Below are 27,821 nucleotides of genomic sequence, written 5' to 3'. Positions count from 1 at the left end.
GGGGTCAATCTGCTCTTCCCCGAGTGGGTAACATTGACAGAGTGGGGTCAGTCTGCTGTTCCCTGGGTGTGTTACATTGACAGAGTGGGGTCAGTCTGTTATTCCCTGGGTGTGTTACATTGACAGAGTGAGGTCAGTCTGCTCTTCCCTGAGTGTGTTACTTTGACAGAGTGGGGTCAGTCTGCTCTTCCCTAGGTGAGTTACATTGAGATAGAGGGGTCACTCTGGTCTCCCCTGGTTGTGTTACATTGACAAAGGGGTGGCAATCTTCTCTTCCCTGGGTGAGTTACATTGACAGAGTGGGGTCAGTCTGCTCTTCCCTCTGTGTGTTACATTGACAGAATGGGGTCAGTCTGCTCTTCCCTGGGTGTGTTACATTGACAGAGTGAGGTCAGTCTGCTCTTCCCTGGGTGTGTTACAATGATAGAGTGGGGTCAGTCTGCTCTTCCCTGGGTATGTTGCATTGACAGAGTGGGGTCAGTCTGCTCTTCCCAGAATGTGTTACATTGACAGAGTTGGGTCAGTCTGATCTTCCCTGGGTGTGTAACGTTGACAGAAAGGGGTCAGTCTGCTCTTCCCTGGGTGCGTTACATTGACAGAGTGGCGTCAGTCTGTTGTTCCCTGAGTGTGTTACTTTGACAGAGTGGGTTCAGTCTGCTCTTCCCTGGGTGTGTTACATTGACAGAGTGGGGTCAGTCTGCTCTTCCCTTGGTGTGTTACATTGACAGAGTGGGCTCAGTCTGCTCTTCCCAGTGTGTGTTACATTGACAGAATTGGGTCAGTCTGATCTTCCCTGGGTTTATAACGTTGAGAGAAATGGGTCAGTCTGCTCTTCCCTGGGTGTGTTACATTGCCAGAGTGGTTTCAGTCTGCTCTTCCCTGGGTGTGTTACATTGACAGAGTGGCGTCAATGTGCACTTCCCTGGGTGTGTTACTTTGAAAGAGTGGGGTAAGTCTGCAGTTCACTGAGTGAGTAACTTTGCAGAAGAGGTCATTCTGCTCTTCTCTGGGTGTGTTACATTGACAGAGTGAGGTCAGTCTGCTCTTCCCTGGGTTTGTTACATTGACAGAGTTTGGTCAGTCTGCTCTTCCCTGGGTGTGTTACATTGACAGAGTTGGGTCAGTGTGCTCTTCCCAGGGCGTGTCACATTGACAGAGTGGGGACAGTCTGCTCTTTTATGGGTGGGTTACATTGATAGAGTGGGGTCAGTCTGCTCATCCCTGGGTATGTTACATTGACAGAGTGGGGTCAGACTGATCTTCCCTGGTTGTGTTACATTGACAGAGTGAGTTCAGTCTGCTCTTCCCTGGGTGTGTTACATTGACAGAGTGGGGTCAGTCTGCTCTTCCCTGGGAGGGTTACATTGACAGAGTGGGGTCAGTCTTCTCTTCCCTGGGTGTGTTACATTAACAGATTAGGGTCAGTCTGCTCTTCCCCAAGTTTGTTACATTGACACAGTGGGGTCAGTCTGTTCTTCCCTGGGTGTGTTACATTGACAGAGTGGGGTCAGTCTGTTCTTCCCTGGCTGTGTTACATTGACAGAGTGGGGTCAGTCTGCTCTTCCCTGTGTGTGTTACATTGACAGAGTGGGGTCAGAAAACTCTTCCCTGGGTGTGTTAAATTGACAGAGTGGGGTCAGTCTGCTCTTCCCTGGGTGTGTTACATTGACAGAGTGGGGTCAATCTGCTCTTCCCTGGTTGGGTAACATTGACAGAGTGGGGTTAGTCTGCTCTTCCCTGGGTGTGTTACATTGACAGAGTGGGGTCAGTCTGCCCTTCCCTAGGTGTGTTCCATTGACAGAGTGGGGTCAGTCTGTTCTCCCAGGGTTTGTTACATTGACAGAGTGGAGTCAGTCTGTCCTTCCCTGGGTGTGTTACATTGACAGAGTGTGGTCAGTCTGCTCTTCCCAGGGCATGTCACATTGACAGAGTGGGGACAGTCTGCTCTTTTATGGGTGGGTTAGATTGACAGAGTGGGGTAAGTCTGCTATTCCCTGGTTGTGTTACATTGACAGAGTGGGGTCAGTCTGCTCTTCCCTGGGGGGGTTAAATTGACAGAGTGGACTCATTCTGTTCTTCCCTGGGTGTGTTACATTGACTGAGTGGGGTCAGTCTGTTCTTCCCTGGGTGTATTACATTGAAAGAGTGGGGTCAGTCTGTTCTTCCCTGGGTGTGTTACATTGATTGAGTGGGTTCAGTCTGCTCTTCCCTGGGTGTGTACATTGACAGAGTGGGGTCAGTCTCTTCTCGCAGGGTTTGTTGCATTGCAAGAGTGGGGTCAGTCTGCTCTTCCCTTGCTATGTTACAATGACAGAGTGGGGTCAGTGTGCACTTCCCTGTGTGTGTTACATTGACAGAGTGGGGTCAGTCTGCTCTTCCCAGGGTGTGTTACCTTGACAGAGTGAGGTCAGTCTGCTCTTCCCTGGGTGAGTTACATTGACAGGTTTGGTTCAGTCTGCTCTCCCCTGGGTGTGATACATTGACAGAGTGGGGTCAGACTGCTATTCCCTGAGTATGTTACATTGACAGAGTGGGGTGTGTCTGCTCTTCCCATGGTGTGTTACATTGACAGGGTGGGGTCAGTCTGCTCTTCCCTGCGTGCGTTACATTGACAGGGTGGGTTCAGTCTGCTCTTCCCTGGGTGCGTTACATTGACAGAGTGGGGTCAGTCTGCTCTTCCCTGGGTGTGTTACATTGACAGGGTGGGGTCAGTCTGCTCTTCCCTGGGTGTGTTACATTGACAGAGTGGGGTCAGTCTGCACTTCCCCGAGTGTGTTACTTTGATAGAGTCGGGACAGTCTGCTGTTCCCTGGGTATGTTACATTGACAGAGTGAGGTCAGTCTGCTCTTCCCTGAGTGTGTTACTTTGACAGAGTGGGGACAGTCTGCTCTTCCCTGAGTGTGTTACTTTGACAGAGTGGGGTCAGTCTGCTCTTCCCTAGGTGAGTTACATTGAGATAGAGGGGTCACTCTGGTCTCCCCTGGTTGTGTTACATTGACAAAGGGGGGCAATCTTCTCTTCCCTGGGTGGGTTACATTGACAGAGTGGGGTCAGTCTGCTCTTCCCTCTGTGTGTTACATTGACAGAATGGTGTCAGTCTGCTCTTCCCTGGGTGTGTTACATTGACAGAGTGAGGTCAGTCTGCTCTTCCCTGGGTGTGTTACAATGATAGAGTGGGGTCAGTCTGCTCTTCCCTGGGTATGTTGCATTGACAGAGTGGGGTCAGTCTGCTCTTCCCAGAATGTGTTACATTGATAGAGTTGGGTCAGTCTGATCTTCCCTGGGTGTGTAACGTTGACAGAAAGGGGTCAGTCTGCTCTTCCCTGGGTGCGTTACATTGACAGAGTGGCGTCAGTCTGTTCTTCCCTGAGTGTGTTACTTTGACAGAGTGGGTTCAGTCTGCTCTTCCCTGGGTGTGTTACATTGACAGAGTGGGGTCAGTCTGCTCTTCCCTTGGTGTGTAATATTGACAGAGTGGGGTCAGTCTGCTCTTCCCAGTGTGTGTTACATTGACAGAATTGGGTCAGTCTGATCTTCCCTGGGTTTATAACGTTGAGAGAAAGGGGTCAGTCTGCTCTTCCCTGGGTGTGTTACATTGCCAGAGTGGTTTCAGTCTGCTCTTCCCTGGGTGTGTTACATTGACAGAGAGAGGTCAGTCTGCTCTTCCCTCGGTGGGTTACATTGAAAGTGTGGGGTCAGTCTGCTCTTCCCTGGGTGTGTTACATTGACACAGTGGGGTCAATCTGCTCTTCCCTGGGTGTGTTACATTGACAGTGCGCGGTCAGTCTGCTCTTCACTGGGTGCGTGACATTGCCAGAGTGGGGTCAGTCTGGTCTTCCCTGGGTGTGTTACATTGACAGAGTGGGGTCAGTCTGCTCCTCCCTGGGTGTGTTACATTGACAGAGAGGGGTCAGTCTGCTCTTCCCTGGATGTGTTACATTGAAAGTGTGTGGTCAGTTTGCTCTTCCCTGGGTGTGTTACATTGACACAGTGGGGTCAGTCTGCTCTTCCCTGGGTGCGTGACATTGACAGAGTGCGGTCAGTCTGCTCTTCCCTGGGTGCGTGACATTGACAGAGTGGGGTCAGTCTGCTCTTTTATGGGTGGGTTAGATTGACAGAGTGGGGTCAGTCTGCTCTTCCCTGGGTGTGTTACATTGACAGAGTGGGGTTAGTCTGCTCTTCCCTGGGTGTGTTACATTGACAGAATGGGGTCAGTCTGCTCTTCCCTGGGTGTGTTACATTGACAGAGTGGGGTCAGTCTGCTCTTCCCTGGGTGTGTTACATTGACAGAGTGGGGTTAGTCTGCTCTTCCCTGGGTATGTTACATTGACCTAGCCAGGTCAATCTTCTGTTCCCTGGGTGTGTTACATTGACAGAGGAGGCTCAGTCTGCTCTTCCCTGGGTGTGTTACATTGACAGAGTGAGGTCAGTCTGCTCTTCCCTGGGTGTGTTACAATGACAGAGAGGGGTCAGTCTTCTCTTCCCTGGTTGTGTTACAATGACAGTGTTGGGTCAGTCTGCTCTTCCCAGAATGTGTTACATTGACAGAGTTGGGTCCGTCTGCTCTTCCCTGGGTGTGAAACGTTGACAGAAAGGGGTCAGTCTGCTCTTCCCTGGGTGTTTTACATTGACAGAGTGGGGTCAGTCTGCTCTCCCTGGGTGTGTTACATTGACAGAGTGGGGTCAGTCTGCTCTTCCCTGGGTGTGTTACATTGACAGAGTGAGGTCAGTCTGCTCTTCCCTGCATGTGTTACATTGACAGAGTGGGGTCAGTCTACTCTTCCCTGCATGTGTTACATTGACAGAGTGCGGTCAGTCTGCTCTTCCCAGGGTGTGTTACATTGACAGAGTGGGGTCAGTCTGCTCCTCCCAGGGTGTGTAACATTGACAGAGGGGGGTCAGTCTGCTCTTCCTTGGGTGTGTTTCATTGACAGAGTGGGGTCAGTCTACCCTTCCCTGGGCGTGTTACATTGTCAGAGTGGGGTCAGTCTGCTCGTCCCTGGGTGTGTTACAGTGACAGATTGGGGTCAGTCTGCTCTTCCCAGGGTGCGTTAGATTGACAGAGTGGGGTCAGTCTGCTCTTCCCTGGGTGGGTTACATTGACTGAGTGCGGTCAGTCTGCTCTTCCCTGCGTCTGTTACATTGACAGAGTGGGGTCAGTCTGCTCTTCCCTGGGTGTGTTACAGTGACAGAGTGGGGTCAGTCTGCTCTTCCCAGGGTGTGTTACATTGACAGAGTGGGGTCAGTCTACTCTTCCCTGGGTGTCATACATTGACAGAGTGGGGTCAGTCTGATCTTCCCTGGGTGTGTTATATTGACAGAGTGGGGTCAGTCTGCTCTTCCCTGGGTGTGATATACTGACAGAGTGGGGTCAGTCTGCTCTTCCCTGGGTGTGTTACATTGACACAGTGGGGTCAGTCTGTTTTTCCCTGGGTGTGTTACATTGACAGATTGGGGTCAGTCTGCTCTTCCCTGGCTGTGTTACATTGACAGAGTGGGGTCAGTCTGCTCTTTTATGGGTGGGTTACATTGACAGAGTGGGGTCAGTCTGCTCTTCCCTGGGTGTGTTACATTGACAGAGTGGAGTCAGTCTGCTCTTCCCTGGCTGTGTTACATTGACAGAGTGGGGTCAGTCTTCTCTTCCCTGGGTGTGTTACATTGACTGATTGGGATCAGTCTGCTCTTCCCCAAGTGTGTTACATTGACACAGTGGGGTCAGTCTGCTCTTCCCTTGGTGTGTTACAATGACAGAGTAGAGTCAATGCGCACTTCCCTGGGTGTGTTACATTAACAGAGTGGGGGTCAGTCTGCTCTTCCCAGGGTGTGTTGCATTGACAGAGTGGGGTCAGTCTGATCTTCCCTGGTTGTGTTACATTGACAGAGTGAGTTCAGTCTGCTCTTCCCTGGGTTTGTTACATTGACAGAGTGGGGTCAGTCTGCTCTTCCCTGGGTGTGTTACATTGACAGAGTGAGGTCAGTCTGCTCTTCCCTGGTTTTGTTACATTGACAGAGTGGGGTCAGTCTTCTCTTCCCTGGGTGTGTTACATTGACAGATTGGGATCAGTCTGCTCTTCCCTGAGTGTGTTACATTGACAGAGTGGGGTAAGTCTGTTCTTCCTTGGGTGTGTTAAATTGACTGTGTTGGGTCAGTCTGCTCTTCCCTGGGTGTGTTACATTGACAGAGTGGGGTGTGTCTGCTCTTCCCTGTGTGTGTTACATTGACAGAGTGGGGTCAGTCTGCTCTTCCCTGGGTGTATTACATTGACAGAGTGGGGTCAGTCTGTTCTTCCCTGGGTGTGTTACATTGACAGAGTGGTATCTGACTGCTCTTCCCTGGGTGTGTTACATTGACAGAGTGGGGTCAGTCTGTTCTTCCCTGGGTGTGTTACATTGACAGAGTGGGGTCAGTCTGCTCTTCCCTGGGTGTATTACATTGACAGAGTGGGGTCAGTCTGTTCTTCCCTGGGTGTGTTACATTGATTGAGTGGGTTCAGTCTGCACTTCCCTGGGTGTGTTACATTGACAGAGTGGGGTCTGTCTGTTCCCCCAGGGTTTGTTACATTGCAAGAGTGGGGTCAGTCTGCTCTTCCCTTGCTGTGTTCCAATGACAGAGTGGGGTCAGCGTGCACTTCCCTGTGTGTGTTACATTGACAGAGTGGGGTTCAGTCTGCTCTTCCCAGGGTGTGTTACATTGACAGAGTGTGGTCAGTCTGCTCTTCCCTGGGTGAGTTACATTGACAGAGTGGGGTCAGTCTGCTCTTCCCTGGGTGAGTTACATTGACAGGGTTGGTTCAGTCTGCTCTCCCCTGGGTGTGATACATTCACAGAGTGGGGTCAGACTGCTATTCCCTGCGTATGTTACATTGACAGAGTGGGGTGTGTCTGCTCTTCCCTGTGTGTGTTATATTGACAGGGTGGGGTCAGTCTGCTCTTCCCTGGGTGTGTTCCATTGACAGGGTGGGTTCAGTCTGCTCTTCCCTGGGTGTGTTACATTGACAGAGTGGGGTCAGTCTGCTCTTCCCTGGGTGTGTTACATTGACAGGGTGGTGTCAGTCTGCTCTTCCCTGGGTGTATTACATTGACAGAGTGGGGTCAGTCTGATCTTCCCTGGGTGTGTTACATTGACCGAGTGGGGTCAGTCTGCTCTTCCCTGGGTGTGATATACTGACAGAGTGGGGTCAGTCTGCTCTTCCCTGTGTGTTACATTGACACAGTGGGGTCAGTCTGTTTTTACCTGCGTGTGTTACATTGACAGAATTGGGTCAGTCTGATCTTCCCTGGGTTTATAACGTTGAGAGAAAGGGGTCAGTCTGCTCTTCCCTGGGTGTGTTACATTGCCAGAGTGGTTTCAGTCTGCTCTTCCCTGGGTGTGTTACATTGACAGAGTGGGCTCAATGTGCACTTCCCTGGGTGTGTTACATTGAAAGAGTGGGGTAAGTCTGCAGTTCACTGAGTGAGTAACTTTGCAGAAGAGGTCATTCTGCTCTTCTCTGGATGTGTTACATTGACAGAGTGAGGTCAGTCTGCTCTTCCCTGGGTTTGTTACATTGACAGAGTTTGGTCAGTCTGCTTTTGCCTGGGTGTGTTACATTGACAGAGTTGGGTCAGTGTGCTCTTCCCAGGGAGTGTCACATTGACAGAGTGGGGACAGTCTGCTCTTTTATGGGTGGGTTACATTGATAGAGTGGGGTCAGTCTGCTCTTCCCTGGGTGTGTTACATTGACAGAGAGGGGTCAGTCTGCTCTTCCCTGGATGTGTTACATTGACACAGTGGGGTCAATCTGCTCTTCCCTGGGTGTGTTACATTGACAGTGCGCGGTCAGTCTGCTCTTCACTGGGTGCGTGACATTGCCGGAGTGGGGTCAGTCTGCTCTTCCCTGGGTGTGTTACATTGACAGAGTGGGGTCAGTCTGCTCTTCCCTGGGTGTGTTACATTGACAGAGAGGGGTCAGTCTGCTCTTCCCTGGATGTGTTACATTTAAAGTGTGTGGTCAGTTTGCTCTTCCCTGCGTGTGTTACATTGACACAGTGGGGTCAGGCTGCTCTTCCCTGGGAGCGTGACATTGACAGAGTGCGGTCAGTCTGCTCTTCCCTGGGTGCGTGACATTGACAGAGTGGGGTCAGTCTGCTCTTCCCTGGGTGTGTTACATTGACAGAGTGGGGTCAGTCTGCTCTTCCCTGGGTATGTTACATTGACAGAGTGGGGTTAGTCTGCTCTTCCCTGGGTGTGTTACATTGACAGAGTGGGGTCAGTCTGCTCTTCCCTGGGTGTGTTACATTGACAGAGTGGGGTTAGTCTGCTCTTCCCTGGGTGTGTTACATTGACAGAGTGGGGTTAGTCTGCTCTTCCCTGGGTATGTTACATTGACCTAGCCAGGTCAATCTTCTGTTCCCTGGGTGTGTTACATTGTCAGAGGAGGCTCAGTCTGCTCTTCCCTGGGTGTGTTACATTGACAGAGTGAGCTCAGTCTGCTCTTCCCTGGGTGTGTTACAATGACAGAGAGGGGTCAGTCTTCTCTTCCCTGGGTGTGTTACAATGACAGTGTTGGGTCAGTCTGGTCTTCCCAGAATGTGTTACATTGACAGAGTTGGGTCAGTCTGATATTCCCTGGGTGTGAAACGTTGACAGAAAGGGGTCAGTCTGCTCTTCCCTGGGTGTTTTACATTGACAGAGTGGGGTCAGTCTGCTCTTCCCTGGGTGTGTTACATTGACAGAGTGAGGTCAGTCTGCTCTTCCCTGCATGTGTTACATTGACAGAGTGGGGTCAGTCTACTCTTCCCTGCATGTGTTACATTGGCAGAGTGCGGTCAGTCTGCTCTTCCCACTTTGTGTTACATTGACAGAGTGGGGTCAGTCTGCTCCTCCCAGGGTGTGTAACATTGACAGAGTGGGGTCAGTCTGCCCTTCCCTGGGCGTGTTACATTGTCAGAGTGGGGTCAGTCTGCTCGCCCCTGGGTGTGTTACAGTGACAGAGTGGGGTCAGTCTGCTCTTCCCTGGGTGTGTTACAGTGACAGAGTGGGGTCAGTCTGCTCTTCCCTGGGTGTGTTACATTGACACAGTGGGGTCAGTCTGTTTTTCCCTGGGTGTGTTACATTGACCGATTGGGGTCAGTCTGCTCTTCCCTGGCTGTGTTACATTGACAGAGTGGGGTCAGTCTGCTCTTTTATGGGTGGGTTACATTGACAGAGTGGGGTCAGTCTGCTCTTCCCTGGGTGTGTTACATTGACAGAGTGGAGTCAGTCTGCTCTTCCCTGGCTGTGTTACATTGACAGAGTGGGGTCAGTCTCCTCTTCCCTGGGTGTGTTACATTGACTGATTGGGGTCAGTCTGCTCTTCCCCAAGTGTGTTACATTGACACAGTGGGGTCAGTCTGCTCTTCCCTTGGTGTGTTACATTAACAGAGTGGGGGTCAGTCTGCTCTTCCCAGGGTGTGTTGCTTTGACAGAGTGTGGTCAGTCTGCTCTTCCCAGGGCGTGTCACATTGACAGAGTGGGGTCAGTCTGCTCTTCCCTGGGTTTGTTACATTGACAGAGTGGGGTCAGTCTTCTCTTCGCTGGGTGTGTTACATTGACAGAGTGGGGTCAGTCTGTTCTTCCCTGGGTGTGTTACATTGACAGAGTGGGGGTCAGTCTGCTCTTCCCAGGGTGTGTTACATTGACAGAATGGGGTCAGTCTGCTCTTCCCAGGGCGTGTCACATTGACAGAGTGGGGTCAGTCTGCTCTTTTATGGGTGGGTTACATTGACAGAATGAATTCAGTCTGCTCTTCCCTGCGTGTGTTGCATTGACAGAGTGGGGTCAGTCTGATCTTCCCTGGTTGTGTTACATTGACAGTGTGAGTTCAGTCTGCTCTTCCCTGGGTTTGTTACATTGACAGAGTGGGGTCAGTCTGCTCTTCCCTGGGTGTGTTACATTGACAGAGTGAGGTCAGTCTGCTCTTCCCTGGTTTTGTTACATTGACAGAGTGGGGTCAGTCTTCTCTTCCCTGGGTGTGTTACATTGACAGATTGGGGTCAGTCTGCTCTTCCCTGAGTGTGTTACATTGACAGAGTGGGGTCAGTCTGTTCTTCCTTGGGTGTGTTAAATTGACAGTGTTGGGTCAGTCTGCTCTTCCCTGGGTGTGTTACATTGACAGAGTGGCGTTAGTCTGTTCTTCCCTGGGAGTGTTACAGTGGCAGGGTGGTGTCAGTCTGTTCTTCCCTTGGTGTGTTACATTGACAGAGTGGTATCTGACTGCTCTTCCCTGGGTGTGTTACATTGACAGATTGGGGTCACTCTGCTCTTCCCCAAGTTTGTTACATTGACACAGTGGGGTCAGTCTGTTCTTCCCTGGGTGTGTTACATTGACAGGGTTGGTTCAGTCTGCTCTCCCCTGGGTGTGATACATTGACAGAGTGGGGTCAGACTGCTATTCCCTGCGTATGTTACATTGACAGAGTGGGGTGTGTCTGCTCTTCCCTGGGTGTGTTATATTGACAGGGTGGGGTCAGTCTGCTCTTCCCTGGGTGTGTTCCATTGACAGGGTGGGTTCAGTCTGCTATTCCCTGGGTGTGTTACATTGACAGAGTGGGGTCAGTCTGCTCTTCCCTGGCTGTGTTACATTGACAGAGTGGGGTCAGTCTGCTCTTTTATGGGTGGGTTACATTGACAGAGTGGGGTCAGTCTGCTCTTCCCTGGGTGTGTTACATTGACAGAGTGGGGTCAGTCTGCTCTTCCCTGGGAGGGTTACATTGACAGAGTGGGGTCAGTCTTCTCTTCCCTGGGTGTGTTACATTGACTGATTGGGGTCAGTCTGCTCTTCCCTGGGTGTGTTACATTGACAGAGTGGGGTCAGTCTGCTTTTCCCTTGGTGTGTTACAATGACAAGAGTGGGGTAAGTGCGCACTTCCCTGGGTGTGTTACATTAAGAGAGTGGGGGTCAGTCTGCTCTTCCCAGGGTGTGTTGCATTGACAGAGTGTGGTCAGTCTGCTCTTCCCAGGGCGTGTCACATTGACAGAGTGAGGTCAGTCTGCTCTTTTATGGGTGGGTTACATTGACTGAGTGGGGTCAATCTGTTCTTCCCTGGGTGTGTTACATTGACAGAGTGGGTTCAGTCTGCTCTTCCTTGGGTGTGTTACATTGACAGAGTGGGGACAGTCTTTTCTCCCGGGATTTGTTACATTGACAGAGTGGGGTCAGTCTGCTCTTCCCTTGCTGTGTTACAATGACAGAGTGGGGTCAGTGTGCACTTCTCTGTGGGTCTTACATTGACAGAGTGGGGGTCAGTCTGCTCTTCCCAGGGTGTGTTACATTGACAGAGTGTGGTCAGTGTGCTCTTCCCAGGGCGTGTCACATTGACAGAGTGAGTTCAGTCTGCTCTTTTATGGGTGGGTTACATTGACTGAGTGGGGTCAATCTGTTCTTCCCTGCGTATGTTGCATTGACAGAGTGGGGTCAGTCTGATCTTCCCTGGTTGTGTTACATTGACAGAGTGAGTTCAGTCTGCACTTCCCTGGGTGTGTTACATTGACAGAGTGGGGTCAGTCTGCTCTTCCCTGGGTGTGTTACATTGACAGAGTGAGGTCAGTCTGCTCTTCCCTGGGTTTGTTACATTGACAGAGTGGGCTCAGTCTTCTCTTCCCTGGGTGTGTTACATTGACAGATTGCGGTCAGTCTGCTCTTCCCTGAGTGTGTTACATTGACAGAGTGGGGTCAGTCTGTTCTTCCTTGGGTGTGTTAAATTGACAGTGTTGGGTCAGTCTGCTCTTCCCTGGGTGTGTTACATTGACAGAGTGGGGTGTGTCTGCTCTTCCCTGTGTGTGTTACAGTGACAGAGTGGTGTCAGTCTGCTCTCCCCTGGGTGTGTTCCATTGACAGAGTGGGGTCAGTCTGCTCTTCCCTGGGTGTTTTAAATTGACAGAGTGGGGTCAGTCTGCTCTTCCCTGGGTGTGTTACAATGACAGAGTGGGGTCAATGTGCACTTCACTGGGTGGGTTACATTGAAAGAGTGGGGTAAGTCTGCAGTTCACTGAGGGAGTAACTTTGCAGAAGAGGTCATTCTGCTCTTCTCTGGGTGTGTTACATTGACAGAGTGAGGTCAGCCTGCTCTTCCCTGGGTTTGTTACATTGACAGAGTTTGGTCAGTCTGCTCTTCCCTGGGTGTGTTACATTGACAGAGTTGGGTCAGTGTGCTCTTCCCAGGGCGTGTCACATTGACAGAGTGGGGACAGTCTGCTCTTTTATGGGTGGGTTACATTGATAGAGTGGGGTCAGTCTGCTCATCCCTGGGTATGTTACATTGACAGAGTGGGGTCAGTCTGATCTTCCCTGGTTGTGTTACATTGACAGAGTGAGTTCAGACTGCTCTTCCCTGGGTGTGTTACATTGACAGAGTGGGGTCAGTCTGCTCTTCCCTGGGAGGGTTACATTGACAGAGTGGGGTCAGTGTTCTCTTCCCTGGGTGTGTTACATTGACAGATTGGGGTCAGTCTGCTCTTCCCCAAGTTTGTTACATTGACACAGTGGGGTCAGTCTGTTCTTCCCTGGGAGTGTTACATTGACAGAGTGGGGTCAGTCTGCTCTTCCCTGGCTGTGTTACATTGACAGAGTGGGGTCAGTCTGCTCTTCCCAGTGTGAGTTACATTGACAGAGTGGGGTCAGTCTGCTCTTCCCTGGGTGTGTTAAATTGACAGAGTGGGGTCAGTCTGCTCTTCCCTGGGTGTGTTACATTGACAGAGTGGGGTCAGTCTGCTATTCCCTGAGTATGTTACATTGACAGAGTGGGGTGTGTCTGCTCTTCCCAGGGTGTGTGACATTGACAGGGTGGGGTCAGTCTGCTCTTTACTGGGTGTGTTACATTGACAGGGTGGGTTCAGTCTGCTCTTCCCTGGGTTTGTTACATTGACAGAGTTTGGTCAGTCTGCTTTTGCCTGGGTGTGTTACATTGACAGAGTGGGGTCAGTCTGATCTTCCCTGGTTGTGTTACATTGACAGAGTGGGGTCAATCTGCTCTTCCCCGAGTGGGTAACATTGACAGAGTGGGGTCAGTCTGCTGTTCCCTGGGTGTGTTACATTGACAGAGTGGGGTCAGTCTGTTATTCCCTGGGTGTGTTACATTGACAGAGTGAGGTCAGTCTGCTCTTCCCTGAGTGTGTTACTTTGACAGAGTGGGGTCAGTCTGCTCTTCCCTAGGTGAGTTACATTGAGATAGAGGGGTCACTCTGGTCTCCCCTGGTTGTGTTACATTGACAAAGGGGGGGCAATCTTCTCTTCCCTGGGTGAGTTACATTGACAGAGTGGGGTCAGTCTGCTCTTCCCTCTGTGTGTTACATTGACAGAATGGGGTCAGTCTGCTCTTCCCTGGGTGTGTTACATTGACAGAGTGAGGTCAGTCTGCTCTTCCCTGGGTGTGTTACAATGATAGAGTGGGGTCAGTCTGCTCTTCCCTGGGTATGTTGCATTGACAGAGTGGGGTCAGTCTGCTCTTCCCAGAATGTGTTACATTGACAGAGTTGGGTCAGTCTGATCTTCCCTGGGTGTGTAACGTTGACAGAAAGGGGTCAGTCTGCTCTTCCCTGGGTGCGTTACATTGACAGAGTGGCGTCAGTCTGTTCTTCCCTGAGTGTGTTACTTTGACAGAGTGGGTTCAGTCTGCTCTTCCCTGGGTGTGTTACATTGACAGAGTGGGGTCAGTCTGCTCTTCCCTTGGTGTGTTACATTGACAGAGTGGGCTCAGTCTGCTCTTCCCAGTGTGTGTTACATTGACAGAATTGGGTCAGTCTGATCTTCCCTGGGTTTATAACGTTGAGAGAAATGGGTCAGTCTGCTCTTCCCCGGGTGTGTTACATTGCCAGAGTGGTTTCAGTCTGCTCTTCCCTGGGTGTGTTACATTGACAGAGTGGGGTCAATGTGCACTTCCCTGGGTGTGTTACATTGAAAGAGTGGGGTAAGTCTGCAGTTCACTGAGTGAGTAACTTTGCAGAAGAGGTCATTCTGCTCTTCTCTGGGTGTGTTACATTGACAGAGTGAGGTCAGTCTGCTCTTCCCTGGGTTTGTTACATTGACAGAGTTTGGTCAGTCTGCTCTTCCCTGGGTGTGTTACATTGACAGAGTTGGGTCAGTGTGCTCTTCCCAGGGCGTGTCACATTGACAGAGTGGGGACAGTCTGCTCTTTTATGGGTGGGTTACATTGATAGAGTGGGGTCAGTCTGCTCATCCCTGGGTATGTTACATTGACAGAGTGGGGTCAGACTGATCTTCCCTGGTTGTGTTACATTGACAGAGTGAGTTCAGTCTGCTCTTCCCTGGGTGTGTTACATTGACAGAGTGGGGTCAGTCTGCTCTTCCCTGGGAGGGTTACATTGACAGAGTGGGGTCAGTCTTCTCTTCCCTGGGTGTGTTACATTAACAAATTGGGGTCAGTCTGCTCTTCCCCAAGTTTGTTACATTGACACAGTGGGGTCAGTCTGTTCTTCCCTGGGTGTGTTACATTGACAGAGTGGGGTCAGTCTGTTCTTCCCTGGCTGTGTTACATTGACAGAGTGGGGTCAGTCTGCTCTTCCCTGTGTGTGTTACATTGACAGAGTGGGGTCAGAAAACTCTTCCCTGGGTGTGTTAAATTGACAGAGTGGGGTCAGTCTGCTCTTCCCTGGGTGTGTTACATTGACAGAGTGGGGTCAATCTGCTCTTCCCTGGTTGGGTAACATTGACAGAGTGGGGTTAGTCTGCTCTTCCCTGGGTGTGTTACATTGACAGAGTGGGGTCAGTCTGCCCTTCCCTAGGTGTGTTCCATTGACAGAGTGGGGTCAGTCTACCCTTCCCTGGGCGTGTTACATTGTCAGAGTGGGGTCAGTCTGCTCGCCCCTGGGTGTGTTACAGTGACAGAGTGGGGTCAGTCTGCTCTTCCCAGGGTGCGTTAGATTGACAGAGTGGGGTCAGTCTGCTCTTCCCTGGGTGTGTTACAGTGACAGAGTGGGGTCAGTCTGCTCTTCCCAGGGCATGTAACATTGACAGAGTGGGGACAGTCTGCTCTTTTATGGGTGGGTTAGATTGACAGAGTGGGGTAAGTCTGCTATTCCCTAGTTGTGTTACATTGACAGAGTGGGGTCAGTCTGCTCTTCCCTGGGGGGGTTAAATTGACAGAGTGGACTCATTCTGTTCTTCCCTGGGTGTGTTACATTGACAGAGTGGGGTCAGTCTGCTCTTCCCTGGGTGTGTTACATTGACTGAGTGGGGTCAGTCTGTTCTTCCCTGGGTGTATTACATTGAAAGAGTGGGGTCAGTCTGTTCTTCCCTGGGTGTGTTACATTGATTGAGTGGGTTCAGTCTGCTCTTCCCTGGGTGTGTTACATTGACAGAGTGGGGTCAGTCTCTTCTCGCAGGGTTTGTTGCATTGCAAGAGTGGGGTCAGTCTGCTCTTCCCTTGCTATGTTACAATGACAGAGTGGGGTCAGTGTGCACTTCCCTGTGTGTGTTACATTGACAGAGTGGGGTCAGTCTGCCCTTCCCAGGGTGTGTTACCTTGACAGAGTGAGGTCAGTCTGCTCTTCCCTGGGTGAGTTACATTGACAGGTTTGGTTCAGTCTGCTCTCCCCTGGGTGTGATACATTGACAGAGTGGGGTCAGACTGCTATTCCCTGAGTATGTTACATTGACAGAGTGGGGTGTGTCTGCTCTTCCCAGGGTGTGTTACATTGAAAGTGTGGGGTCAGTCTGCTCTTCCCTGTGTGTGTTACATTGACAGAGTGGGGTCAGTCTGCCCTTCCCAGGGTGTGTTACCTTGACAGAGTGAGGTCAGTCTGCTCTTCCCTGGGTGAGTTACATTGACAGGTTTGGTTCAGTCTGCTCTCCCCTGGGTGTGATACATTGACAGAGTGGGGTCAGACTGCTATTCCCTGAGTATGTTACATTGACAGAGTGGGGTGTGACTGCTCTTCCCAGGGTGTGTTACATTGACAGGGTGGGTTCAGTCTGCTCTTCCCTGGGTGCGTTACATTGACAGAGTGGGGTCAGTCTGCTCTTCCCTGGGTGTGTTACATTGACAGGGTGGGGTCAGTCTGCTCTTCCCTGGGTGTGTTACATTGACAGAGTTGGGTCAGTCTGCACTTCCCCGAGTGTGTTACTTTGATAGAGTCGGGACAGTCTGCTGTTCCCTGGGTATGTTACATTGACAGAGTGAGGTCAGTCTGCTCTTCCCTGAGAGTGTTACTTTGACAGAGTGGGGACAGTCTGCTCTTCCCTGAGTGTGTTACTTTGACAGAGTGGGGTCAGTCTGCTCTTCCCTAGGTGAGTTACATTGAGATAGAGGGGTCACTCTGGTCTCCCCTGGTTGTGTTACATTGACAAAGGGGGGCAATCTTCTCTTCCCTGGGTGAGTTACATTGACAGAGTGGGGTCAGTCTGCTCTTCCCTCTGTGTGTTACATTGACAGAATGGGGTCTGTCTGCTCTTCCCTGGGTGTGTTACATTGACAGAGTGAGGTCAGTCTGCTCTTCCCTGGGTGTGTTACAATGATAGAGTGGGGTCAGTCTGCTCTTCCCTGGGTATGTTGCATTGACAGAGTGGGGTCAGTCTGCTCTTCCCAGAATGTGTTACATTGACAGAGTTGGGTCAGTCTGATCTTCCCTGGGTGTGTAACGTTGACAGAAAGGGGTCAGTCTGCTCTTCCCTGGGTGCGTTACATTGACAGAGTGGCGTCAGTCTGTTCTTCCCTGAGTGTGTTACTTTGACAGAGTGGGTTCAGTCTGCTCTTCCCTGGGTGTGTTACATTGACAGAGTGGGGTCAGTCTGCTCTTCCCTTGGTGTGTTACATTGACAGAGTGGGGTCAGTCTGCTCTTCCCAGTGTGTGTTACATTGACAGAATTGGGTCAGTCTGATCTTCCCTGGGTTTATAACGTTGAGAGAAAGGGGTCAGTCTGCTCTTCCCTGGGTGTGTTACATTGCCAGAGTGGTTTCAGTCTGCTCTTCCCTGGGTGTGTTACATTGACAGCGAGAGGTCAGTCTGCTCTTCCCTCGGTGGGTTACATTGAAAGTGTGGGGTCAGTCTGCTCTTCCCTGGGTGTGTTACATTGACAGAGTGGGGTCAGTCTGCTCCTCCCTGGGTGTGTTACATTGACAGAGAGGGGTCAGTCTGCTCTTCCCTGGATGTGTTACATTGAAAGTGTGTGGTCAGTTTGCTCTTCCCTGGGTGTGTTACATTGACACAGTGGGGTCAGTCTGCTCTTCCCTGGGTGCGTGACATTGACAGAGTGCGGTCAGTCTGCTCTTCCCTGGGTGCGTGACATTGACAGAGTGGGGTCAGTCTGCTCTTCCCTGGGTGTGTTACATTGACAGAGTGGGGTCAGTCTGCTCTTCCCTGGGTGTGTTACATTGATAGAGAGGGGTCAGTCTGCTCTTCCCTGGGTATGTTACATTGACCTAGCCAGGTCAATCTTCTGTTCCCTGGGTGTGTTACATTGACAGAGGAGGCTCAGTCTGCTCTTCCCTGGGTGTGTTACATTGACAGAGTGAGGTCAGTCTGCTCTTCCCTGGGTGTGTTACAATGACAGAGAGGGGTCAGTCTTCTCTTCCCTGGTTGTGTTACAATGACAGTGTTGGGTCAGTCTGCTCTTCCCAGAATGTGTTACATTGACAGAGTTGGGTCAGTCTGATATTCCCTGGGTGTGAAACGTTGACAGAAAGGGGTCAGTCTGCTCTTCCCTGGGTGTTTTACATTGACAGAGTGGGGTCAGTCTGCTCTCCCTGGGTGTGTTACATTGACAGAGTGGGGTCAGTCTGCTCTTCCCTGGGTGTGTTACATTGACAGAGTGAGGTCAGTCTGCTCTTCGCTGCATGTGTTACATTGACAGAGTGGGGTCAGTCTACTCTTCCCTGCATGTGTTACATTGACAGAGTGCGGTCAGTCTGCTCTTCCCAGGGTGTGTTACATTGACAGAGTGGGGTCAGTCTGCTCCTACCAGGGTGTGTAACATTGACAGAGTGGGGTCAGTCTGCTCTTCCTTGGGTGTGTTTCATTGACAGAGTGGGGTCAGTCTACCCTTCCCTGGGTGTGTTACATTGACAGAGAGAGGTCAGTCTGCTCTTCCCTCGGTGGGTTACATTGAAAGTGTGGGGTCAGTCTGCTCTTCCCTGGGTGTGTTACATTGACAGAGTGGGGTCAGTCTGCTCCTCCCTGGGTGTGTTACATTGACAGAGAGGGGTCAGTCTGCTCTTCCCTGGATGTGTTACATTGAAAGTGTGTGGTCAGTTTGCTCTTCCCTGGGTGTGTTACATTGACACAGTGGGGTCAGTCTGCTCTTCCCTGGGTGCGTGACATTGACAGAGTGCGGTCAGTCTGCTCTTCCCTGGGTGCGTGACATTGACAGAGTGGGGTCAGTCTGCTCTTCCCTGGGTGTGTTACATTGACAGAGAGGGGTCAGTCTGCTCTTCCCTGGGTGTGTTACATTGACAGAGTGGGGTCAGTCTGCTCTTCCCTGGGTGTGTTACATTGACAGAGAGGGGTCAGTCTGCTCTTCCCTGGGTATGTTACATTGACCTAGCCAGGTCAATCTTCTGTTCCCTGGGTGTGTTACATTGACAGAGGAGGCTCAGTCTGCTCTTCCCTGGGTGTGTTACATTGACAGAGTGAGGTCAGTCTGCTCTTCCCTGGGTGTGTTACAATGACAGAGAGGGGTCAGTCTTCTCTTCCCTGGTTGTGTTACAATGACAGTGTTGGGTCAGTCTGCTCTTCCCAGAATGTGTTACATTGACAGAGTTGGGTCAGTCTGATATTCCCTGGGTGTGAAACGTTGACAGAAAGGGGTCAGTCTGCTCTTCACTGGGTGTTTTACATTGACAGAGTGGGGTCAGTCTGCTCTCCCTGGGTGTGTTACATTGACAGAGTGGGGTCAGTCTGCTCTTCCCTGGGTGTGTTACATTGACAGAGTGAGGTCAGTCTGCTCTTCGCTGCATGTGTTACATTGACAGAGTGGGGTCAGTCTACTCTTCCCTGCATGTGTTACATTGACAGAGTGCGGTCAGTCTGCTCTTCCCAGGGTGTGTTACATTGACAGAGTGGGGTCAGTCTGCTCCTACCAGGGTGTGTAACATTGACAGAGTGGGGTCAGTCTGCTTTTCCTTGGGTGTGTTTCATTGACAGAGTGGGGTCAGTCTACCCTTCCCTGGGTGTGTTACATTGACAGAGAGAGGTCAGTCTGCTCTTCCCTCGGTGGGTTACATTGAAAGTGTGGGGTCAGTCTGCTCTTCCCTGGGTGTGTTACATTGACAGAGTGGGGTCAGTCTGCTCCTCCCTGGGTGTGTTACATTGACAGAGAGGGGTCAGTCTGCTCTTCCCTGGATGTGTTACATTGAAAGTGTGTGGTCAGTTTGCTCTTCCCTGGGTGTGTTACATTGACACAGTGGGGTCAGTCTGCTCTTCCCTGGGTGCGTGACATTGACAGAGTGCGGTCAGTCTGCTCTTCCCTGGGTGCGTGACATTGACAGAGTGGGGTCAGTCTGCTCTTCCCTGGGTGTGTTACATTGACAGAGAGGGGTCAGTCTGCTCTTCCCTGGGTGTGTTACATTGACAGAGTGGGGTCAGTCTGCTCTTCCCTGGGTGTGTTACATTGACAGAGAGGGGTCAGTCTGCTCTTCCCTGGGTATGTTACATTGACCTAGCCAGGTCAATCTTCTGTTCCCTGGGTGTGTTACATTGACAGAGGAGGCTCAGTCTGCTCTTCCCTGGGTGTGTTACATTGACAGAGTGAGGTCAGTCTGCTCTTCCCTGGGTGTGTTACAATGACAGAGAGGGGTCAGTCTGCTCTTCCCTGGTTGTGTTACAATGACAGTGTTGGGTCAGTCTGCTCTTCCCAGAATGTGTTACATTGACAGAGTTGGGTCAGTCTGATATTCCCTGGGTGTGAAACGTTGACAGAAAGGGGTCAGTCTGCTCTTCCCTGGGTGTTTTACATTGACAGAGTGGGGTCAGTCTGCTCTCCCTGGGTGTGTTACATTGACAGAGTGGGGTCAGTCTGCTCTTCCCTGGGTGTGTTACATTGACAGAGTGAGGTCAGTCTGCTCTTCCCTGCATGTGTTACATTGACAGAGTGGGGTCAGTCTACTCTTCCCTGCATGTGTTACATTGACAGAGTGCGGTCAGTCTGCTCTTCCCAGGGTGTGTTACATTGACAGAGTGGGGTCAGTCTGCTCCTACCAGGGTGTGTAACATTGACAGAGTGGGGTCAGTCTGCTCTTCCTTGGGTGTGTTTCATTGACAGAGTGGGGTCAGTCTACCCTTCCCTGGGCGTGTTACATTGTCAGAGTGGGGTCAGTCTGCTCGTCCCTGGGTGTGTTACAGTGACAGATTGGGGTCAGTCTGCTCTTCCCAGGGTGCGTTAGATTGACAGAGTGGGGTCAGTCTGCTCTTCCCTGGGTGGGTTACATTGACTGAGTGCGGTCAGTCTGCTCTTCCCTGCGTCTGTTACATTGACAGAGTGGGGTCAGTCTGCTCTTCCCTGGGTGTGTTACAGTGCCAGAGTGGGGTCAGTCTGCTCTTCCCAGGGTGTGTTACATTGACAGAGTGGGGTCAGTCTACTCTTCCCTGGGTGTCATACATTGACAGAGTGGGGTCAGTCTGATCTTCCCTGGGTGTGTTATATTGACAGAGTGGGGTCAGTCTGCTCTTCCCTGGGTGTGATATACTGACAGAGTGGGGTCAGTCTGCTCTTCCCTGGGTGTGTTACATTGACACAGTGGGGTCAGTCTGTTTTTCCCTGGGTGTGTTACATTGACAGATTGGGGTCAGTCTGCTCTTCCCTGGGTGTGTTACATTGACAGAGTGGAGTCAGTCTGCTCTTCCCTGGCTGTGTTACATTGACAGAGTGGGGTCAGTCTTCTCTTCCCTGGGTGTGTTACATTGACAGAGTGGAGTCAGTCTGCTCTTCCCTGGCTGTGTTACATTGACAGAGTGGGGTCAGTCTTCTCTTCCCTGGGTGTGTTACATTGACAGAGTGGAGTCAGTCTGCTCTTCCCTGGCTGTGTTACATTGACAGAGTGGGGTCAGTCTTCTCTTCCCTGGGTGTGTTACATTGACTGATTGGGGTCAGTCTGCTCTTCCCCAAGTGTGTTACATTGACACAGTGGGGTCAGTCTGCTCTTCCCTTGGTTTGTTACAATGACAGAGTAGAGTCAGTGCGCACTTCCCTGGGTGTGTTACATTAACAGAGTGGGGGTCAGTCTGCTCTTCCCAGGGTGTGTTGCATTGACAGAGTGGGGTCAGTCTGATCTTCCCTGGTTGTGTTACATTGACAGAGTGAGTTCAGTCTGCTCTTCCCTGGGTTTGTTACATTGACAGAGTGGGGTCAGTCTGCTCTTCCCTGGGTGTGTTACATTGACAGAGTGAGGTCAGTCTGCTCTTCCCTGGTTTTGTTACATTGACAGAGTGGGGTCAGTCTTCTCTTCCCTGGGTGTGTTACATTGACAGATTGGGATCAGTCTGCTCTTCCCTGAGTGTGTTACATTGACAGAGTGGGGTCAGTCTGTTCTTCCTTGGGTGTGTTAAATTGACTGTGTTGGGTCAGTCTGCTCTTCCCTGGGTGTGTTACATTGACAGAGTGGGGTGTGTCTGCTCTTCCCTGTGTGTGTTACATTGACAGAGTGGGGTCAGTCTGCTCTTCCCTGGGTGTATTACATTGACAGAGTGGGGTCAGTCTGTTCTTCCCTGGGTGTGTTACATTGACAGAGTGGTATCTGACTGCTCTTCCCTGGGTGTGTTACATTGACAGAGTGGGGTCAGTCTGTTCTTCCCTGGGTGTGTTACATTGACAGAGTGGGGTCAGTCTGCTCTTCCCTGGGTGTATTACATTGACAGAGTGGGGTCAGTCTGTTCTTCCCTGGGTGTGTTACATTGATTGAGTGGGTTCAGTCTGCACTTCCCTGGGTGTGTTACATTGACAGAGTGGGGTCAGTCTGTTCCCCCAGGGTTTGTTACATTGCAAGAGTGGGGTCAGTCTGCTCTTCCCTTGCTGTGTTCCAATGACAGAGTGGGGTCAGTGTGCACTTCCCTGTGTGTGTTACATTGACAGAGTGGGGGTCAGTCTGCTCTTCCCAGGGTGTGTTACATTGACAGAGTGTGGTCAGTCTGCTCTTCCCTGGGTGAGTTACATTGACAGAGTGGGGTCAGTCTGCTCTTCCCTGGGTGAGTTACATTGACAGGGTTGGTTCAGTCTGCTCTCCCCTGGGTGTGATACATTCACAGAGTGGGGTCAGACTGCTATTCCCTGCGTATGTTACATTGACAGAGTGGGGTGTGTCTGCTCTTCCCTGTGTGTGTTATATTGACAGGGTGGGGTCAGTCTGCTCTTCCCTGGGTGTGTTCCATTGACAGGGTGGGTTCAGTCTGCTCTTCCCTGGGTGTGTTACATTGACAGAGTGGGGTCAGTCTGCTCTTCCCTGGGTGTGTTACATTGACAGGGTGGTGTCAGTCTGCTCTTCCCTGGGTGTATTACATTGACAGAGTGGGGTCAGTCTGATCTTCCCTGGGTGTGTTACATTGACCGAGTGGGGTCAGTCTGCTCTTCCCTGGGTGTGATATACTGACAGAGTGGGGTCAGTCTGCTCTTCCCTGTGTGTTACATTGACACAGTGGGGTCAGTCTGTTTTTACCTGCGTGTGTTACATTGACAGAATTGGGTCAGTCTGATCTTCCCTGGGTTTATAACGTTGAGAGAAAGGGGTCAGTCTGCTCTTCCCTGGGTGTGTTACATTGCCAGAGTGGTTTCAGTCTGCTCTTCCCTGGGTGTGTTACATTGACAGAGTGGGGTCAATGTGCACTTCCCTGGGTGTGTTACATTGAAAGAGTGGGGTAAGTCTGCAGTTCACTGAGTGAGTAACTTTGCAGAAGAGGTCATTCTGCTCTTCTCTGGATGTGTTACATTGACAGAGTGAGGTCAGTCTGCTCTTCCCTGGGTTTGTTACATTGACAGAGTTTGGTCAGTCTGCTTTTGCCTGGGTGTGTTACATTGACAGAGTTGGGTCAGTGTGCTCTTCCCAGGGCGTGTCACATTGTCAGAGTGGGGACAGTCTGCTCTTTTATGGGTGGGTTACATTGATAGAGTGGGGTCAGTCTGCTCATCCCTGGGTATGTTACATTGACAGAGTGGGGTCAGTCTGATCTTCCCTGGTTGTGTTACATTGACAGAGTGAGTTCAGTCTGCTCTTCCCTGGGTGTGTTACATTGACAGAGTGGGGTCAGTCTGCGCTTCCCTGGGAGGGTTACATTGACAGAGTGGGGTCAGTCTTCTCTTCCCTGGGTGTGTTACATTGACAGATTGGGGTCAGTCTGCTCTTCCCCAAGTTTTTACATTGACACAGTGGGGTCAGTCTGTTCGTCCCTGGGTGTGTTACATTGACAGAGTGGGGTCAGTCTGTTCTTCCCTGGCTGTGTTACATTGACAGAGTGGGGTCAGTCTGCTCTTCCCTGTGTGTGTTACATTGACAGAGTGGGGTCAGTCTGCTCTTCCCTGGGTGTGTTAAATTGACAGAGTGGGGTCAGTCTGCTCTTCCCTGGGTGTGTTACATTGACAGAGTGGGGTCAATCTGCTCTTCCCTGGTTGGGTAACATTGACAGAGTGGGGGTCAGTCTGCTCTTCCCTGGGTGTGTTACATTGACAGAGTGGGGTCAGTCTGCCCTTCCCTAGGTGTGTTCCATTGACAGAGTGGGGTCAGTCTGTTCTCCCAGGGTTTGTTACATTGACAGAGTGGAGTCAGTCTGTCCTTCCCTGGGTGTGTTACATTGACAGAGTGTGGTCAGTCTGCTCTTCCCAGGGCATGTCACATTAACAGAGTGGGGACAGTCTGCTCTTTTATGGGTGGGTTACATTGACAGAGTGGGGTAAGTCTGCTATTCCCTGTTTGTGTTACATTGACAGAGTGGGGTCAGTCTGCTCTTCCCTGGGGGGGTTACATTGACAGAGTGGACTCATTCTGTTCTTCCCTGAGTGTGTTACATTGACTGAGTGTGGTAAGTCTGTTCTTCCCTGGGTGTATTACATTGAAAGAGTGGGGTCAGTCTGTTCTTCCCTGGGTGTGTTACATTGATTGAGTGGGTTCAGTCTGCTCTTCCCTGGGTGTGTTACATTGCAAGAGTGGGGTCAGTCTGCTCTTCCCTTGCTATGTTACAATGACAGAGTGGGGTCAGTGTGCACTTCCCTGTGTGTGTTACATTGACAGAGTGGGGTCAGTCTGCTCTTCCCAGGGTGTGTTACCTTGACAGAGTGAGGTCAGTCTGCTCTTCCCTGGGTGAGTTACATTGACAGGGTTGTTTCAGTCTGCTCTCCCCTGGGTGTGATACATTGACAGAGTGGGGTCAGACTGCTATTCCCTGAGTATGTTACATTGACCGAGTGGGGTGTGCCTGCTCTTCCCAGGGTGTGTTACATTGAAAGGGTGGGGTCAGTCTGCTCTTCCCGGGGTGTGTTACATTGACAGGGTGGGTTCAGTCTGCTCTTCCCTGGGTGTGTTACATTGACAGAGTGGGGTCAGTCTGCTCTTCACTGGGTGTGTTACATTGACAGGGTGGGGTCAGTCTGCTCTTCCCTGGGTGTGTTACATTGACAGAGTTGGGTCAGTCTGCACTTCCCCGAGTGTGTTACTTTGATAGAGTGGGGACAGTCTGCTGTTCCCTGGGTATGTTACATTCACAGAGTGAGGTCAGTCTGCTCTTCCCTGAGTGTGTTACTTTGACAGAGTGGGGACAGTCTGCTCTTCCCTGAGTGTGTTACTTTGACAGAGTGGGTTCAGTCTGCTCTTCCCTAGGTGAGTTACATTGAGATAGAGGGGTCACTCTGGTCTCCCCTAGTTGTGTTACATTGACAAAGGGGAGCAATCTTCTCGTCCCTGGGTGAGTTACATTGACAGAGTGGGGTCAGTCTGCTCTTCCCTCTGTGTGTTACATTGACAGAATGGGGTCAGTCTGCTCTTCCCTGGGTGTGTTACATTGACAGAGTGAGGTCAGTCTGCTCTTCCCTGGGTGTGTTACAATGATAGAGTGGGGTCAGTCTGCTCTTCCCTGGGTATGTTGCATTGACAGAGTGGGGTCAGTCTGCTCTTCCCAGAATGTGTTACATTGACAGAGTTGGGTCAGTCTGATCTTCCCTGGGTGTGTAACGTTGACAGAAAGGGGTCAGTCTGCTCTTCCCTGGGTGCGTTACATTGACAGAGTGGCGTCAGTCTGTTCTTCCCTGAGTGTGTTACTTTGACAGAGTGGGTTCTGTCTGCTCTTCCCTGGGTGTGTTACATTGACAGAGTGGGGTCAGTCTGCTCTTCCCTTGGTGTGTTACATTGACAGAGTGGGCTCAGTCTGCTCTTCCCAGTGTGTGTTACATTGACAGAATTGGGTCAGTCTGATCTTCCCTGGGTTTATAACGTTGAGAGAAAGGGGTCAGTCTGCTCTTCCCTGGGTGTGTTACATTGCCAGAGTGGTTTCAGTCTGCTCTTCCCTGGGTGTGTTACATTGACAGAGAGAGGTCAGTCTGCTCTTCCCTCGGTGGGTTACATTGAAAGTGTGGGGTCAGTCTGCTCTTCCCTGGGTGTGATACATTGACACAGTGGGGTCAATCTGCTCTTCCCTGGGTGTGTTACATTGACAGTGCGCGGTCAGTCTGCTCTTCACTGGGTGCGTGACATTGCCAGAGTGGGGTCAGTCTGCTCTTCCCTGGGTGTGTTACATTGACAGAGTGGGGTCAGTCTGCTCTTCCCTGGGTGTGTTACATTGACAGAGAGGGGTCAGTCTGCTCTTCCCTGGATGTGTTACATTGAAAGTGTGTGGTCAGTTTGCTCTTCCCTGGGTGTGTTACATTGACACAGTGGGGTCAGTCTGCTCTTCCCTGGGTGCGTGACATTGATAGAGTGCGGTCAGTCTGCTCTTCCCTGGGTGCGTGACATTGACAGAGTGGGGTCAGTCTGCTCTTCCCTGGGTGTGTTACATTGACAGAGTGGGGTCAGTCTGCTCTTCCCTGGGTGTGTTACATTGAAAGTGTGTGGTCAGTTTGCTCTTCCCTGGGTGTGTTACATTGACACAGTGGGGTCAGTCTGCTCTTCCCTGGGTGCGTGACATTGACAGAGTGCGGTCAGTCTGCTCTTCCCTGGGTGCGTGACATTGACAGAGTGGGGTCAGTCTGCTCTTCCCTGGGTGTGTTACATTGACAGAGTGGGGTCAGTCTGCTCTTCCCTGGGTGTGTTACATTGACAGAGTGGGGTTAGTCTGCTCTTCCCTGGGTATGTTACATTGACCTAGCCAGGTCAATCTTCTGTTCCCTGGGTGTGTTACATTGACAGAGTGAGGTCAGTCTGCTCTTCCCTGGGTGTGTTACAATGACAGAGAGGGGTCAGTCTTCTCTTCCCTGGTTGTGTTACAATGACAGTGTTGGGTCAGTCTGCTCTTCCCAAATGTGTTACATTGACAGAGTTGGGTCAGTCTGATATTCCCTGGGTGTGAAACGTTGACAGAAAGGGGTCAGTCTGCTCTTCCCTGGGTGTTTTACATTGACAGAGTGGGGTCAGTCTGCTCTTCCCTGGGTGTGTTACATTGACAGAGTGGGGTCAGTCTGCTCTTCCCTGGGTGTGTTACATTGACAGAGTGAGGTCAGTCTGCTCTTCCCTGCATGTGTTACATTGACAGAGTGGGGTCAGTCTACTCTTCCCTGCATGTGTTACATTGACAGAGTGCGGTCAGTCTGCTCTTCCCTGGGAGGGTTACATTGACAGAGTGGGGTCAGTCTGCTCCTCCCAGGGTGTGTAACATTGACAGAGTGGGGTCAGTGTGCTCTTCCTTGGGTGTGTTTCATTGACAGAGTGGGGTAAGTCTACCCTTCCCTGGGCGTGTTACATTGTCAGAGTGGGGTCAGTCTGCTCGTCCCTGGGTGTGTTACAGTGACAGATTGGGGTCAGTCTGCTCTTCCCAGGGTGCGTTAGATTGACAGAGTGGGGTCAGTCTGCTCTTCCCTGGGTGGGTTACATTGACTGATTGCGGTCAGTCTGCTCTTCCCTGCGTCTGTTACATTGACAGAGTGGGGTCAGTCTGCTCTTCCCTGGGTTTGTTACATTGACAGAGTTGGGTCAGGCTGCTCTTCCCTGGGTGTCATACATTTTCAGAGTGGGGTCAGTCTGATCTTCCCTGGGTGTGTTACATTGACAGAGTGGGGTCAGTCTGCTCTTCCCTGGGTGTGATATACTGACAGAGTGGGGTCAGTCTGCTCTTCCCTGGGTGTGTTACATTGACACAGTGGGGTCAGTCTGTTTTTCCCTGGGTGTGTTACATTGACAGATTGGGGTCAGTCTGCTCTTCCCTGGCTGTGTTACATTGACAGAGTGGGGTCAGTCTGCTCTTTTATGGGTGGGTTACATTGACAGAGTGGGGTCAGTCTGCTCTTCCCTGGGTGTGTTACATTGACAGAGTGGAGTCAGTCTGCTCTTCCCTGGCTGTGGTACATTGACAGAGTGGGGTCAGTCTTCTCTTCCCTGGGTGTGTTACATTGACTGATTGGGGTCAGTCTGCTCTTCCCCAAGTGTGTTACATTGACACAGTGGGGTCAGTCTGCTCTTCCCTTGGTGTGTTACAATGACAGAGTGGAGTCAGTGCGCACTTCCCTGGGTGTGTTACATTAACAGAGTGTGGTCAGTCTGCTCTTCCCAGGGCGTGTCAAATTGACAGAGTGGGGTCAGTCTGCTCTTTTATGGGTGGGTTACATTGACTGAGTGGGGTCAATGTGCTCTTCCCTGGGTGTTTTACATTGACAGAGTGGGGTCAGTCTGTTCTTCCCTGGGTGTGTTACATTGACAGAGTGTGTTCAGTCTGCTCTTCCCT

Source organism: Chiloscyllium punctatum, chromosome 41 (assembly GCF_047496795.1).
Source record: "Chiloscyllium punctatum isolate Juve2018m chromosome 41, sChiPun1.3, whole genome shotgun sequence".
Lineage (NCBI taxonomy): Eukaryota > Metazoa > Chordata > Chondrichthyes > Orectolobiformes > Hemiscylliidae > Chiloscyllium > Chiloscyllium punctatum.
This window is presented reverse-complemented; position numbering follows the sequence as displayed.